Below are 6,000 nucleotides of genomic sequence, written 5' to 3' on the forward strand. Positions count from 1 at the left end.
GTGCCTCACTTTAGGAAAAATGTAAAGGCATTGGAGAGAGTGCAAGAAAGATTCATGAGAATAGTTCCAGGGATGAGGACCTTCAGTTATGAAGATAGATTGGAGATATTAGAACTGTTTTCCTTGGAGAAGAGAAGGTTGAGAGGAGATTTGATAGAGGTATTCAAAATCATGAGGGGACTGGATAGAATAGAAACTGTTACCACTTGTGAAAGGATCAAGGACAAGTGGGCACAGATTTAAAGTAATTGGCAAAAGAAGCAAAAGTGACATGAGGAAATCTTTTTTCATCCAGTGAGTGGCAATTATTGCATTATTTAGATCATTGTTCAGAATTCATACAGATTCATTATATTTTCTTGCTATTTTGACACTATCACCTAATCCCTGATTCATCATGGATTTGAGAGATCCAGCCATGTATCAAAACAGAGTGAAATGGGTTTTAACACTGATATAGTTCTTTTTTGAATGCTTCAATTCTATTGCAGAAAATGATTCAACACATACAAGGGATCTTGTATATAGGTTATGGCTCTGTGATGTGAGCAACAGGTTGTATACACTGATAATTGAATATGGGTGGAATTTAATGCCCCACTGGAGGTGAGTTTGAAGGTGGGGGGAGGGGGGCCTTTTGATCAGTAAGTGTGTAAGGTGGAGATCCTACAGCCTTCCTAACTCCCCCCAATCAAGATCCAGGCGGGAAGGGTGCAGAGTGACTTGTGACTTAAGAAGTAGCCACTTAGTCCCACTAAAGGTCACTTAAGGGCCTCATCCCACTGCTGCTGGTATTTCAGCTAATTGACCGGGAAGGTTAAGTTTGTTTCTCCCTGCAATGCTGCCAGACCTCCTGAGTGTTTCCAGCACTTTCAGTTATATTGCAGCTAGCTCAAAGCCAAAGAGGTTTTGGACTAACTCATTGGGATGGGAGTCAACATTGTTGATCACCAAACAAACACGGTTTGGCTGTAGTTTTACTAGACATTTCCCAAAGCTGCAACATCAAAGCCACCATTGTAGTGACAAATATATCGCTATGTATCTGCCCAATAATTGAGGCGGAATCTTATTTATAGTATTTATATTTACATTCTGCCTCTGAAAACTCCAAAGCTAATGTTGTAATATAAATGAAATACTGTAACTACCTCTGATTACCAACGTAGCTCATGACCACCAAGTGGACAACTCCTGTCAGTCTATTTTGTTTCTTCATATTGGGCTTGCGAATATCCACTACTGACCAGCGTGCAAGTTTGCCGGCATGTTCCTGCCTCCAGGCCATTTTCGATCAGGCAAGGTCATGGGGGTGGGTGGGGGCGGGGAGGGGGCAGTAAAGCCTGCAAGCATTAGATAACCATAGGTCAATTAAAAGGTCTATTAGAGTCACTCTGCACACACGCTGACTGGAACTTTCCAGCACTGGTCCTCCACTGAGTCTGAAACACTGCTGAGGGTTAGAGGCGGCCTCTGGTTGCAGCGTGCGGGTAACTTGCCACGTGGGCCAACCCCACAACAAACTCTGCTGGGATTGACTGTGGCCCATGGGGGTGATAGGTGGGAGGTCCCTCGCTCTCAGACACTCCGTACCTGATCAAGGGATCTGGCATCAAGAAGGGGGTGGGGAGTGCCCATGGGAAGGCAACCCTCCTACCCTCCCTTTTGACCCCAAACCCTTCTTTGTTGGTGACCCCCATCCTGCCCCATTTACCTCTCTCCAGGGATCCAGCACCCAGTGATGATCCCTGGTGAAGGCCCGAGTGCAATACCAGCAGTGGCCACTGCTCTCGCTGATGCTGCTGGGACTGGAGATGTGCTGGCTCCTGTTCAGGGGCAGGATTTCTGTCTGACTTGGGCTTATTTCAACAGGAAGCCCGACGTTGCCCAGATAAAGTGCCTGTTTCTTACTAAATTACGTCGTGCCTCTTGAAAATGTTCACCACAGGGTTCCCACCGGTATTGCAGCCAGTGGACATGAGCCCCACCTTGAACACTAATTCCTGCCCTTTATGTGTTCATTACATTTCTGAGGTAGGCTTTCATAACGTGCTTTTATAATAATCATTTCCATGACATTCCCTCTACTGAGTGGAGATATTTGCACAAAATATTCTAGATATAGCTCGCAAACAAAAGCTCACTGCACCATAGAAAAGAGTCACTGACCCACATTTGAAAGTGACACATCCTATACATTTTGAATTCAATGCTCATCTTTGTTAGATGTGAGGTTATGTAATTTATTGACTGACTAATAAAAAGCACCCGAATGCAAAACAAACAACTGCTTCCTAACTGAAAGGAATTCACACTGCTCAGGTTATATCAAACTCTGTTTTGCCCATTGCAATTCAAACATTTCAATTTGGTACCTCGCAGTTTCGTTACTTTGTAATATGCACTGTTCCAGCTGATTGGTAGATAATCTGTTTATGAGGTCCTTGCTAGCAATGTCTCTTGAATCTCTTATGTTAAAGCAAAATTGCCATTGTGTGTGTGTGAGAGAGAGAGAGAGAGTGTGTGTGTCTATGTGAGAGAGAGATTAGCAGAACTGATGACAGCCATAAGCCAATTTTAATGAGCTTTTATTATTCTTTTAATTCGCCAAGGCTCCTTAGACAGCACCTTCCAAACCCACGACCAATACCACCTAGAAGGACAAGGGCAGCAGATGGATGAGAACACCACCACCTGGAGGTTCCTCACCAAGTCGCTCACCATCCTGACTTGGAAATATGTCACCGTTCCTTCACTGTCGCTGGGGCAAAATCCTGGAACTCCCTCCCTAACAGCGCTGCATGTGTACCCACACCACATGGACTGCAGCAGTTCAAGAAGGCAGCTCACCACCACCTTCTCAAAGGCAATTAGGGATGGGCAACAAGTGCTGGCCTGGCCAGCAAAGCCCGCATCCTGTGAATGAATAAAAAAAATAAATAAGTTCTTGTTCCTCCTGATCAGCTTTTTAACTTGATTCATGAAAGTGTACTCCAAGGCTTTTCACAGAATTAGAATATGTGTGGATAATCCCACTGCTGCTGTCGGCACTTTGTTGATGTGATACCGGAGCGAGCCAAGTGCTGCTGATTGTGCCTCAGTTAGTCTACCTTCTAGGTGCTGTCAAATTTGTATCACATTTTCTGTTTACATCTTTTCAGTTCCTTTATATGAAGTAAACATACATTTCTGTGTTCTTCTGTGCAACTGGGGAGTATTGTGCTCTGGTTCAGCCCTTTGGTCTGGCAGCGGGAAATATTCAGATCATAAACACGGCTCCCATTTTTTCAGACAGCAGATGCTGGTTCTGCTGTTGCCAATTACACCTCCTCAAGACCCAGCTTTTGTTTCTTTACTTGTTTCAGAACCACCCACTTTTATCTTTCACCTTCCTACATTTAATCCCTCTTTGCACATTCCTCTCCTTTTTGTTCTCCCTCCCAACGCAAACTTTTCCCTGGCTCTGTACTTGCTTAAAACCTGCGAAATCTCGAAATTCTTCCAGTTCTGACAACAGCTAATTGACCGGGAAGGTTAACTTTGTTTCTCCCTCCAATGCTACCGGACCTTCTGAGTGTTTCCGGCACTTTCAGTTATATTGCAACTAGCTCAGAGCCAAAGAAGTTTTGGACTAACTCACCGGGATGGGAGTCAACAATGTTGATCACCAAACAAACACGGTTTGGCTGTATTTTACTAGACATTTCCCAAAGCTGTAACGTCAAAGCCACCATTGTAGTGACAAATATATCTCTATGTATCTGCCCAATAATTGAGGCTTACATCTTATTTATATTTATATTCTGCCTCTGAAAACTCCAAAGCTAATGTTGTAATATAAATGAAATACTGTAACTACCTCTGATTACCAACGTAGCTCATGACCACCAAGTGGACAACTCCTGTCAGTCTATTTTGTTTCCTCATATTGGGCTTTCAAATATGCACTACTGACCAGCGTGCAGGTTTGCCGGCACGTTCCTGCCTCCAGGCCATTTTCGATCAGGCAAGGTCATGGGGGTGGGTGGGGGCGGGGAGGGGGCAGTAAAGCCTGCAAGCGTTAGATAACCATAGGTCAATTAAAAGGTCTATTAGAGTCACTCTGCACACACGCTGACTGGAACTTTCCAGCACTGGTCCTCCACTGAGTCTGAAACACTGTTGAGGGATGGAGGCGGCCTCTGGTTGCAGACTGTGGGTTGGGGTGAAGGGTGGTGTAGGTGGTGCCAGCAGTCCATTCTGCATGGAAACCAGCCCCCCACCACAACCTGTCATAGCCATAGGGCCGCAGCTGCGTCCTGTGGAGGGGTTGCCTCTCCATGACGATGGCCCGGCAACTGTGGCCTCTTTAATTTTAAACATTTGTAAAAGCTCTTCACAGGGCACCTCCATATCCTACCCACATCAGCAGCTCCCACTTCTGACAGTGGGGCTAGGATAGGACCTCCAGTCCTGGCGGCCTGGCCTCTGTCCTTAATTTGAAGATCCCAGAGGTGGCCACTTAATTAGCTGCCCCTTCAAGAATTGCCCTCTGGGTTTCCAGGTGGGCACGTGTGTGCTTCTGAACCCCATTACCTCTCAACAGTGGGATCGAGACCCATAAAGCAAAATCTAGCCCATTAACTCTGCTTCTCTCTGCACCAATGCTGCCAGACCTGTTGAGTACTTGCAACATTTTCTTTTTTTTTTCCAATAATTCAATTTTTCTTCATTACTTATTTTGCATTACGAAACTCAATTGACTCTTTTTTCTTCCAAAATACAATGCGCGTTATTTTCTGATGACTGCTCATAACTTGATTTAGAAGGATCATTTTGTTCGCGGGAAGGGTATCAAGAGATGATACAGTACAGGACTGCGGGAAGTGAACTAGCCTCTAGCCTGGGAATTAGCTGGTAGTGGACCAAGGAAACCCACAGCCGTGGAATGACAGAAAAACTAACATCCTTACAGAACGTACGCTTGGCAATAATGGGATCGTTGGATTACTGGTGGAAAGCTGAACTGATGATGAATGTTAGCATAATTGAAACATTCCTGTGTTTCTAGTTAAAAGGAGGCAGCTATGAGGATGATTGGCTACTGTAGTTGATGAGGGGAAGTGGCATTGTTTATAAAGTAATGACTGTGTTGAAATACAGTAAACGAAGATGGAGCGAAGCCACTGTTTCTGCACCTTGTTTCTTTTCTGCTCCAGTGGCAAAGAAAAATTCCAAAACAGACCTACTAAATTCGGGCAGGGGCAGATCACACAACAATTTTAGACAAGAACAATTTTACTTGGGAAAAAGTGGAACCATAGAGATATTTTCTAGATTACTCATGTTGAATCAATAACTAGCATTTAAAACAAACCAGACCGTTTGCTCTTTCTCTTGAAGGAAGGTTTCCTCCTCATGCAAAATGTAACAAAATTATCGGCTCATTTATTAAAAATAAAGTTAAGTTTGTCGCACACAATTCACACAGAATATTTTTCCTCAGCCTGATTAGGCGAATTGATTTTTTATATTTTATTCAAGAGTCAACCCAAAAAGTTAATTTGGGTGATTTCACCTTAATGACAGTAAATACATTGACGGCTGAGACAGAATTATTGCGGGAGATGGCGGCTAATGACCTGGGGACATGGGTTCAAATCCCACCATGGGGGCTGGTGGAATTTAAATTCAATTAATAGTCTGGAATTGAAAAGCTAGTCTCAGCAATGGTGACCATGAAACCATTGTTGGTTGTTGTAAAAACCCACCTGGTTCACTAATGCCCTTTAGGGAAGGAAATCTGCTGTCCTTACCTGGTCTGGCCTATGTGTGACTCCAGAACCACAGCAATGTGGTTGAGTCTTAATCGCCCTTTGAAATGACCTGGCAAACCACTCAGTTCAAGAGCAATTAAGGATTGACAACAAATGCTGGCCTTGCCAGCGACACCCACATCCCATGAAAAACAGCCTCCAAGTTTGCACTGGTCACTTCTTTGTCCCTTTTTAAAAATTAACC

This window comes from Cetorhinus maximus, chromosome 4 (genome assembly GCF_964194155.1).
Source record: "Cetorhinus maximus chromosome 4, sCetMax3.hap1.1, whole genome shotgun sequence".
Lineage (NCBI taxonomy): Eukaryota > Metazoa > Chordata > Chondrichthyes > Lamniformes > Cetorhinidae > Cetorhinus > Cetorhinus maximus.